We start from the raw sequence: 11,116 nt of genomic DNA, 5'->3' as shown, positions 1-11,116 counted from the left end.
CACTGTGCCACCTCGGCATCCCTCCCTCCGCTTGCAAGAAAGCAAGGGAGAGAGGCGTGCTTCTTCTTCCTCGTGGCCCTGCCCTCCTCTCGGATCATGAATGGTCGATCTGCGCTTCCTCGGTCAACTAAAACGAACAGCAGGCGCGATTTCCCCCTCCGCGCTCCATTCCGCGGGCAGCCTGGCCGCTCGTTCTTTTCCGGCCCGCTCAGTTCCCCTTCGGGCGTTTCCGTGGGGGCCGTTCGGCTCTTTCCGTGCGCGGAGAGGAGGGAGGGGTCGTGCGCGGGGGGCGGGGGCGGAGGGGAGCCGAGGCATGCTCGGCGGCGCTTGCTCCCTGGCTGGCTCCTCTCTCTCTCTCTCTCTCCTCTCTCTCTCCCCTCAGTCGGCCGCTGCTGCTGCCTGCCTGCCTGCCTGTCGCCGGGGCTGGGAGAGAGCCTGAGAGGGAGCGTGTGTGTGTTATGTGAGTGACGCGGCGGAGGTGTAGTTTGACGCGGTGTGTTACGTGGGGGAGAGAATAAAACTGCGGCGAGAGCCTCGGCGCGAACGAAAGCAGTGACGGAGCAGCCTGTAGCCGGTAAGAGGAGAAAAGCAAAGAGGAGGAAGGAAGGCGACTAACAGCCCCAGAAGAGAAAAACAGGGAGGAGGAGGGGCGGCGGCAACAGCAGCCACAGGGCCGCCATCGACACCACCGCCGCCGCCACCACCAGCAGCCGTTGAGGCGGGGTTGCCTCGCGAGCGCGGGGGGGGGGAGGGAGGGGGCAGGGAGTCGGCGGCCGCGGGGAGCGAGAGGGGAGGAAGGAGCGGCGGAGGGAGAGGCGAGCCCCGGTCTGGCCGCCCCAGCAGCCGCCGACTCGTCTGCACCCCCTCAGGCGCTGCTCTCGGGGGGTGGCCTCGGATTTAAAATGGAGGCGCCTCGTCTTTTTTTCCCCCCACTCAGACGCGGCTCTCCCGCCGAGCCCGGCCGCCGCCGGCCCGCGCGAAGAACAAAGAATAATGGCGGATGGAGACGGCGGCGGCGGCGGCCGGGCGAGCGAGCGAGCAGCGGAGCCGCGCTTCCTCGGTGGGGAGGGGACGATTCGGCGGCGGCGGCGGCAACCGCCCGAGGTTCCGGGGAGGGAATTCTGCTCTCCCGCCGCCGCCGCCGCCCTCTTGACCTCCGTGCCTGCAGAGAGAAGCGGCCCTGGGCTTCCTCCCTTTTGGCGTCCTCTCCTCCAGCCTGCCTAAGCCTCGGCTGCTTTAGCTCCGGCCTCGACTCGGGAGCAGCGGTTTTTGCCCTGGCAGCCGACCCCGCTTTTTTTCTCCCCCAGGCTTCTCTTCCCCGCCAACCTCCCCGCCCAAGGTGGCAGCTTGGCCGCCCTAGCCCTGGGTAAGGGAGAGAGTTTGGCGGCCCAGCCCCGAAACCCGCCTGGATTTTCCCGCCCCTCTCCTGCAAGGGAGTCCCTTGGTAGTTTGGGGACGGGGTTTGGGGCAGCCTGGCCCAAGTTAGTCTCTGCCGTTCTTCCTCTGTTTCTTAAGAGTTCCACATATAGCCCAATGTTTTTTAAGTCCAACGTTTTAATCTTTACGACTGCCCAAATTGTGGCCCCGAGGTTAACCAGCTTTCAGAATCCCTTTCTAATAAAGTTCTTTGAATCAAGCCTCCATTCTAGAACAATTTCCCCCCCTCGTATCTCTCTCTCTCTATATATATATATATATATTTATATTTATATGTTGTGAAAGGCTGAGCCTATCTGAAACAAACTTGTATCATCAGCTTTTGAGAGAGATCGTTTCACTTTTCCTTCAGTTTCATTTTTTGTACTTGACCTGTCTTAGCATAGTAAATTCATGACCGCCGTAAAGTTAAGAGTTATATTAAATGAAGCAACCCTTTATTGTTAATATGATTTTGTCAACTATACAATGTATATTGTGCTAAAGGTACTGTAAAGAAAATTAAATTAGGGTCGGATTAAAGGCTAAAGATTAAAAACTAAAGAATTGGGGCTGCTGGAGCTGTGCTGCAAAAACGTCAAGTGATAGTAATAGACAATATTTGTGCTTCTGTTTTGAAGTTATCTGTATCTCTGTGCACTCCGGATCTGCCAGTTCAATTAGAATATTCTAAGGTCTGAGAACATGTAAATCACATGCTATGTTGTTAGCTTTCATAGAAATATAGCTCGCACTCAAAAAGCCGAGACAGTATGGGGGTTTTACACTTAAAATGTAGAGTTTTCCCGTTTCAGATGAGTCTAACATACGTTATGTTTGAATTGGTTATTTAACTATCACATCCACGTAGATTGGCGATTAAAACTACAACTTTGAATTCTTCAAAATATTATTCAACCCTCTTGCAGACTGGATGCTATTTGCCCTTCCAAGCCTCTGAAAAAGTGCTCACGGGGATTAGAGGCTCTTTCAAAACCAGAGGCTTGGACTATCAGATTAGGCTAAACTGGGTGTTCCTGTTGATGCTAGGCTGATTTAGTTAGATTTCGCAGATTGCATTCTTAGTCATCTTATCTGTAATTGGCAGCGACATGCTTTGACAAAAAATAAAAATTGGGCCTAAAAGTGCTAAAACATAAGACACACAGGTGCTCCCTTTCCTTTTTTTTTAAACTTCCCTAATAATTGTCTTTCAGTCCAATACTTCATGTTAGTTATTGAAAAAAATATCAGGATTATCTTATCAAGGTTTAAAGTAGATTATTTGATTTTTGGTTAACTTGACACAGTGTATATGCTGTTGCTTCCTATTTACACACAACAACCCTGTGATGTGAATTGGGCTGAGAGAAATGACCCAAAGTCATAGAGCCAAGGTGGCGCAGTGGTTAAATGCAGCACTGCAGGCTACTGCTAGATCAGCAGGTCAGCGGTTCAAATCTCACCGGCTCAGGGTTGACTCAGCCTTCCATCCTTCCGAGGTGGGTAAAATGAGGACCCAGATTGTTGGGGGCAATATGCTGACTCTCTGTAAACCGCTTAGAGAGGCCTGAAAGGCCTATGAAGCGGTATATAAGTCCACTGCTATTGCTATTGCTATTGCTATCTCTTTGTATTCTACACATATATTCTTTTTCATGTAGTGTAGTGCAAATAATACTATATAGTGCAGATAGTATGCAGATAGCACTGAACTACACGGATGTAGAGGTTGTTTTGTAACATTTAGAGTTATAAATTTCTCACTCAGATATACTTGTGGGAAACTTCATAACCGTAGAAGCTGAGATTCTTGAAGTGCTGAAAGAAAAATGTTTGGAAGCTATGCCTTTAAGTCATTCAAAAAGTTCTGGATTTTTTTCATATATTGAGGGTTATACTGCATTACTATATCCTTTAGAATTTAGATCAAGGAGGTCAAACTGGATTTTTTGGAAGGCTGGATCAGCATTGTAGTTGTCCTCCGCAGGCCAGCTGGTGTGGGAGGAGGCTGGACAGACTGCCTCCTGCAGCCCCCCCCCCCATTTTGGCCAGCAGGGTGCTGCAGGAGACCCGTCTAGGCGGAACACACACACACACACGCCCACGCCCATTTTCACTAGCAGAAGCACCACTGGCCGGTCCTTTGCTATTTCCAGGCTGGCCCCGCGGGCTGGATCTAAGCACCCTAAGTTTGACACCCCTGATTTAGATCAGTCATTCTGATTCTTTTGATTAGTAGGATCGTATTCATATGCCAAGCACAATAATATGGGATGCATTTATTCACTGCTTTCCTCCTCCTGTACTTTGAATAAAAGTTTCTGGTTTCTTCTTAAAAAGATAGCAGACTTTGTAAATCTATTATCTGTATAATTCCATATATTAGTCAAAGGTCAAACACCTTATTTGTTAAAATACAGTGACTATTTTTCACATAATCCGTTCCATATGGACATCATCAGAAGATGAATATTTTAAAGAAAAGTGTGTAATCTATTTTCCAAGAGATGTTGCTTGTAAGGGGAGCTTTCCATTGGATTGCCTAAGCTGCAGGCCATAAATACCTTCACAAAAATGCCTCTGAAAACATTAGCATAAAGAAAAACTTGGGAAATATAATAGGGCTAATAAACCTGGTTGCAAAAAATGCAGACTACTATAAGAGGGCAGGAACAAGACTTTTGGTATCTTCTTTCTTTGATTTTTCCCCAGTCTTTATTATTTATAAGTCAAAGGTGATGAGCATATCTGATACTTCCTCCTCCTGTTTTCCCAACAATAACAACCCCAAGAGACAGGATGGGTTAAGAGAGAGTGGCAGGCCCAAAATCATCCGTTCCATTGTTACTACCAACTTACTACCGTAGTCATTCAGATTTTTGTACCCTGATTTAGTAGCCTTAAAAAATAGAGCTGAATGAACGTTGCAGTAGTTCAGTTTTCTGTAGACTATAATAGGCTACTGTAATTTTTTTTCAAATGAATACATAATATTTTTCCCTCCGGTTTTTTTGAAAATTTGACATTTCTAATTGCTACATTATACGTAAAGATTTTTCAGAATTAAATGTACTTCAGCCATGTGTTACAAGCCTGACGTTGAAAAGCCTGATACTATATACCTTTTAATTGCCTTATTTAAGGTCTATTATTAAGAGATGTGGTTGCTCAGTGGCTAAGATGCTGAGCTTGTCTATCAGAAAGGTTGGTGGTTCGAATCCCTAACATCGCATAACGGAGTGAGCTCCCATTACTTGTCCCAACTTCTACCAACCTAGCAGTTCAAAAGGATGTAAAAATGCAAGTAGAAAAACAGGAACCACCTTTGGTGGGAAGGTAACAGCGTTCTGTGAGCCTTCGGCATTTAGTCATGCTGGCCATATGACTACGAAGACGTCTTTGGACAGTGCTGGCTCTTTGGTTTTGAAACGGAGATGAGCACTGTCCCCTAGAGTCGGGAACGGCTAGCACATATGTGCGAGGACAACCTTTACCTTATTTAAACTTGAATCCCAACCTCAACTATAAAATTCAGATTTTGTATATTTCCATCTATTTGCTGTTTACCCAATATAAAAACAAAAGATCTGACAATTTGCGTAGCCTACTTGTACATTGTATAGAAAATTAGTTTTTAATTCAATAATTTCAATTTTTCTGGAATGTTTACCTGTATCAGGATCATATTTGAAGATAAACAATTCTCATCAATTGGAGTTCTATTAAGCCATTATCTCAATGAGCCACAGTTGACTCTTCTTTTATATCATACCAAGTCACAAATCATGGTTTATGCATCAAATAGCTGGATTCATATATTACTAAACAAGCTCCAAACATAACATCTTGCTCAATTCATAAAGCTGTCCCAGACTAGTTACTCCTTTTTACCCTGCATGTGCTGACAATTGATTTTCACACTTTCTGTACCAATTACGTCATGGGGGGGGGGGGGTGCTGCCATGCCTTCATGTCAATCTTGACTCCTGGCAAGTGCCTGAACTGTTACCTGCAGTTTAGCAAAAAGGAAAAAAAATGGAAGTGATTTGTCTTTCATTGCCTGTTTTCTGGGGCTGAGAAGAATGACTAGCCAAAGGTCACCTGGTTTTGTGCTTAAAGTAGGACTAGAACGCAGGATTGCCAATTTCTAGCTTGGTGCCTTAATCACTACTCCAAATTGGTATAGCAGACAAATAGACCTGCACATGGTAAAAATACATGGCCTGTCATGATGTTGTCATAAACTGCAAAGTGAAACTTTAAAGTAACAGCTCTTGTGGCTCAAGTTTGAATTGAGGGGAAATGTGTGGGAGAAGTTCTCCCACAATTTTAATGCCTACCAGTGATGGGTCTGCTAAAGATCCCATCTTTACTTCATTAATGATAGCAGAAAGTCTTATCTGCCTTACGATCTTATGCCTGGGGTACATTTGCTAAGCTGTAAATGGTAGTTTTATTATCAAAGTGATTGGAGTCATGAAAAAAATAAGACAAAACCAGCATTTAAGCACATTGTATAAAGTGAGAACCAAGCCTGCAACTCCTAAAAAATTGCAGATAACTCAAATGTTTCCATTATAAGCACTCAGTCCAGCACACTTGAGAATGACCAACCCAGAACATACCCAGCACTCGCAGCTTTACACAGAAGCAAATTGGTAATGCAAATATATATTTATTTAGCATATGACAAGTAATGCAAATAGCTTAACTTAAGAGAAACATGTCTGTCATTAGTCATCCGTCAAGACTGTTAAGAAGTGTACAGTTCCCCTCTGATTCACTTCAGCAGGCTTATAGTTGTAGTTATGGTGTCCTAGTTACATGTCTCAACTGCAAACTTATGCACATCACTTGAAAGTAAGGCTGAATTTTGGAACATTAAACCTCCATTAAAATATTGGTCTTTAGGTCACCCATTTAAACCAGGTTTATGCAAAAACTTAAAATTGCATTTTTTTGAATAAGAAAGCAATGAAACGATGGGTGTTTATTTAGATCTAATGCAGATAAAATGATTTATTTAGCCCAGACTCATTTTTAATTTCATTTTTGTCCAAATAAAATATCTAATATTTCAATACAGGGTTGTCCAACCTCTGACCCACAGGCTGCATGTAGCCCTGGACAACTAGTGATGCGGCCCCACAAAATTGCAAATGTTTAACATTGTTATTTATACATATTAACTATATTGCATATTTTATATGTGTCCCAAAACAATTCCTCTGCACTCAATTCCACCCAGGCAAGGCAAAAGACTGGGATACCCACGTTTTAATATAACAAAGAGTTGGAGTTCTTCTAGTTCAGTTCCCTGTTCAAGCAGGAAACCCTGTACCATTTCAGTCAAGGATTTGTTCAATCTCTTCTTAAAAACCTCTAGTGTTGGAGCACCCACAACTTATGGAGGCAAGTCATTCATTCGACTGATTAATTGTTCTAACAGGAAATTTCTCCTTAGTTCTAGGTTGCATCTCTCCTTGATTAGTTTCTATCCATTGCTCTTATTCTGCCTTCAGATGCTTTGTTTGCAAGTATGGCAATTATCTTCCATTAAATTAAAGATAAAATATTTATTAGATCAACTTTCTGCGTTCTTGAAATAAGCTTACAGTATATCAAATATACAATTAAAACAGCAAAACATTATTCTAAACAAAAGGCTCCACAAACACATTAACTTCAAGCTTGTGAAAATAGCTGAGTCTTAATGGACTTGAACTGTAGGAGAGCAGGTTCCATACATAATGTTGGAGCAATTCTATACCACAAGACAAAGCTGTGAAATAGCTTTTGTGTAAGAGAGACACAAACAAACAATTTCCTTTGGAAGTAGAATTGCTTTGGTAATATATTATTAATGCATCTTTAATTCTCGTGCTGTTACATTGCTATTGTTAAAGAATTTACCGTGAGCCATTTACAATTGTAAATTGCTCTGATAAAATTATTAATGAGTGGCTATTGATGCTCCCTCCCAAGGATGGTCCAGCTATTCCATCTCTTAGCCTGGGGGGTGAAACTATACGCCCCTCAGAGAGGGTTCGCAATTTGGGAGTCCTCCTGGATCCGCAGCTAACGCTAGAACATCACTTGTCAGCTGTGACCAGAGGGGCCTTTGCCCAGATTCGCCTGGTGCACCAATTGCGACCCTATCTGGACCGTGAGGCTCTTCGGATGGTCACTCATGCTCTCGTCACCTCAAGACTGGATTACTGTAACACGCTCTACATGGGGCTGCCCTTGAAGAGTGTTCGAAGACTTCAGTTAGTCCAGAATGCAGCCGCCCGAGCGATAGTGGACGTACCTAGGTACACCCACATTACACCTATCCTCCGCGAACTGCTCTGGCTTCCCATTGGTCTCCGGACATGCTTCAAGGTGCTAGTCGTTACTTTTAAAGCCCTACATGGTATCGGACCCGGCTACCTGAGAGACCGCCTCCTGCCAGTTATCTCCGAGAGACCTATAAGATCTCACAGACTAGGCCTCCTCCGGATTCCATCTGCCAGTCAATGTCGGCTGGCGAACCACCGGGGTAGGGCCTTCTCTGTAGCTGCTCCGGCCCTATGGAACGATCTCCCCGTGGAGATCCGGACCCTCACTACCCTTCCAGCCTTCCGCAAAGCGACCAAGACCTGGCTGTTCCGGCAGGCCTGGGGCTGTTGAATTATCCAGCCCCATTCTAAGTTATGAATGTTGTGGAATTTTAATGTTTTTTTTTTAATTTTTTTGTATGTTCCCCCTTCCTTTTTATCTGTAAGCTGCCCTGAGTCTCTTGAGAGTGGGCGGCATACAAACTCTATAAATAAAATAAATAAATAAATAAATAAATAAAATTCTACTAATTGTGGTAAAGACAGTAGTTTTTTAAAAGATAGTGTTCATTTTTGGAGAAACAATATAGCACCCCAAAATAACATACCCATGTTTTTTACAAATTGTTAATATTCTATTTTATAGATGATCAAACCTTCATTTTCACAGAAAGCTGTATATAGATTCAGTGACTGCTAAAATTGTGCACCATCCAGAGCCTGAAGTTTGGGATGATATTGTATCATAAATAAACCATTAATAGTGTAGGCATTGCCTATTGCAGTGTTTTTCAACCTTTTTTGTGCAAAGGCACACTTTTTTCATGAAAAAAATCACGAGGCACACCACCATTAGAAAATGTTTAAAAAATTTAACTCTGTGCCTATATTGACTATAGGTGGGTGTTTTTCCCACGGCACACCTTACACTATGTCACGGCACACTAGTGTGCCGCGGCACAGTGGTTGAAAAACACTGGCCTATTGGGCTAGTTATAGGAGCTGTGGTGGCACAGTGGTTAGAGTGCAGTACTGCAGGCTACTACTGATCACCATCTGCCAGCAGTTTGGCAGATCGAATCTCACCAGGCTCAAGGTTGACTCAGCCTTCCATCCTTCCAAGGTTGGTAATATGAGGAGCCAGATTGTTGGGGAAAATATGCTGACTCTGTAAACCCCTTGGAGAGGGCTGTAAATCTCTGTGAAGTGGTATATAAATCTAAAGTGATATTACCATCTAGATTATGTAAAATGAATGTCACAATGTTTAGAATATCATAAATTTATATAGAAAGAAAATTAAGATGCAAGTTTTAAAATCCTTAAAAAAAAACATCTGTGAACTAAAAACTGAACTGGTATCGCTACCTTCAACATTTGTAAGTAGTTAAGACTGCATTTTAATAGGACATTTGTATCATTTTTTTGTATGTGCCTTTTTCTCTTAAGATTAGAGTTGCATAGGTGTATATCCAGTTAATAGTATGCTCCATAATTGCCCTAAGCATGCCATTTATATTAAAGTTACATTGAATCAGAACCGAGGTGACGCAGTGGTTAGAGTGCAGTACTGCAGGCCACTTCAGCTGACTGCAGTTCTGCAGTTCGGCTGTTCATATCTCACCGGCTCAGGGTTGACTCAGCCTTCCATCCTTCCGAGGTGGGTAAAATGAGGACCCGGATTGTTGTTGGGGGCGATATGCTGACTCTGTAAACCGCTTAGAGAGGGCTGAAAGCCCTATGAAGCGGTATATAAGTCTAACTGCTATTGCTATTGCTATTGAATTCAAATGATTCAATTCCAATTAAATGAATGGCAGACTCAGTCATAATTAAACTGAAAGTAGACAGCAAAGTACTAAAGGAAGAGATGCATGTGAGTGAGACCCTTGAATACTATACTCTGAGTGGGTTATTAATCCTATTGAAACCTGATATCCTTAGATACTGGTTTAATAGTGGTTAGCAAAGAGAATTTCTCCCTTTGCTAACCACATGTCAGAGGAGCATAATGACATACTTCTTTAATTTGTAGTGTATCATCAGATAAGCACAGACTAATTGTTTCTCTTTGCTTATTTCAAATCTTAGAGAGAAGGGAAATTCAAAATCTAGATAAGGAAATTTTTCTAATTGATCTATAAACCAACACTTACAGCTGATCTTAAACCAAAGAACTCAATCAACTGCTTTCATTCAAGTTAAGAAAACAGTTGAAGATCTTTTGTCTTTCTTTTTTGACTCCAGCAAATTTTCCCTGTTAAAAATTTATCACATTTGCCCTAAATGTTAATGTGTTTTCACTGTAGCCTCACAGAATTTGTTTACTGTATTAATAATAGTACATATTATCTAATATTCAATTTGTGGTCAACACTTGTTCCAAAATATTTTTAACCAGTAGCATTACCAATATCCTACTAGATGTAGGTATTCCCCATCTTATATCTGCATTTGATTTTTGTTTGCTAAGTGAAGAAATGCACATTCATGTTTATACTGTTAAATTTCATTCTATTGTTTTCAGCTCCCCCCCACCCCCAACCTATCAAGGTAATTCTAAGGATACTTTTTTGTTCTTGGTCATTAGCTACAGCATCCAAATATGCATTAGTGCAAATTTGATGAACATCCCATCAGCCTCTTCATCAAAGTCATTAATAAAAACATTTAACAATGGAGACTGATCTCTTCATTTCTGTCTCTAATTTGAAGAACCATTGGTGAGCGCTCTCTGGATGTTTTTAAGCCAGTTATGTACCCATCTAATCTTGCCACTCCACACTTAACAAGCTTGTTAAAAGCCCAGACTGTTACCGCTGTTCGTCATGTGCTGTGGTGATGTCAAAGATGCATTGTGCCCATTGCATTCCTGCAGTCTATTAAGGAAACTGGTTCTGTGATTGAAGGCACTAGAATAGATTAGATCTCACAGGGTCGGCCTCCTCCGGGTGCCATCTACCAGCCAATGCCACCTGGCTACTACCCGGGGGAGGGCCTTCTCTGTGGCAGCTCCGGCCCTCTGGAACGAACTCCCCGCAGGGATTCGGACCCTCACCTCTCTCCAGGCCTTCCGGAAAGCCGTCAAAACCTGGCTTTGCCGGCAAGCCTGGGGGTGATGAGTTCCCTCCCCTCTCGACATGTATGGCTGTGCGACTGTTGCTTACTTTTACTATTTGTATTTCGTTTTTTATGTTCCCCTTTTCCCCCCTTGAATTGTTCGCCGCCCTGAGTCCTCCCGGAGAAGGGCGGTATACAAATAATAAAATTGTATTCTATTCTATTTTATTCTAGAAACCAGGAGATGTGAGTGCTAGCTTGCCTTAGGAACAAAATTAACTAGGTGGCCTTAGGCCAATCACTCTTGCTCAGCCCTA

General features: G+C 43.1%; 1 protein-coding gene across 2 annotated transcripts in view; it reads left to right on the top strand.

Annotated features, from left to right (window-relative positions):
* Positions 1 to 356: 356 nt before the first annotated feature.
* The window catches only part of CREB1 (cAMP responsive element binding protein 1), a 40,486-nt gene continuing 29,726 nt past the window's right edge, over positions 357 to 11,116 (top strand). Inside the window, exon 1 of one of the 2 annotated variants that reach the window (XM_087706739.1) lies at positions 357 to 574. The gene's annotated coding sequence lies outside the window, so the exon portion shown is untranslated. The remainder of the gene's footprint in view (positions 575 to 11,116) is intronic. The other variant, XM_087706731.1, reaches the window with a different exon arrangement.

Source organism: Thamnophis sirtalis, unplaced genomic scaffold, assembly GCF_051295495.1.
Source record: "Thamnophis sirtalis isolate CommonGarterSnake01/CBP01778 unplaced genomic scaffold, rThaSir2_p1.2 scaffold_1, whole genome shotgun sequence".
NCBI classification, from domain to species: Eukaryota; Metazoa; Chordata; class Lepidosauria; order Squamata; family Natricidae; genus Thamnophis; species Thamnophis sirtalis.
The sequence above is the reverse complement of the archived record's forward strand: the minus strand, read 5'-3'. Positions and strand labels throughout refer to the sequence as shown.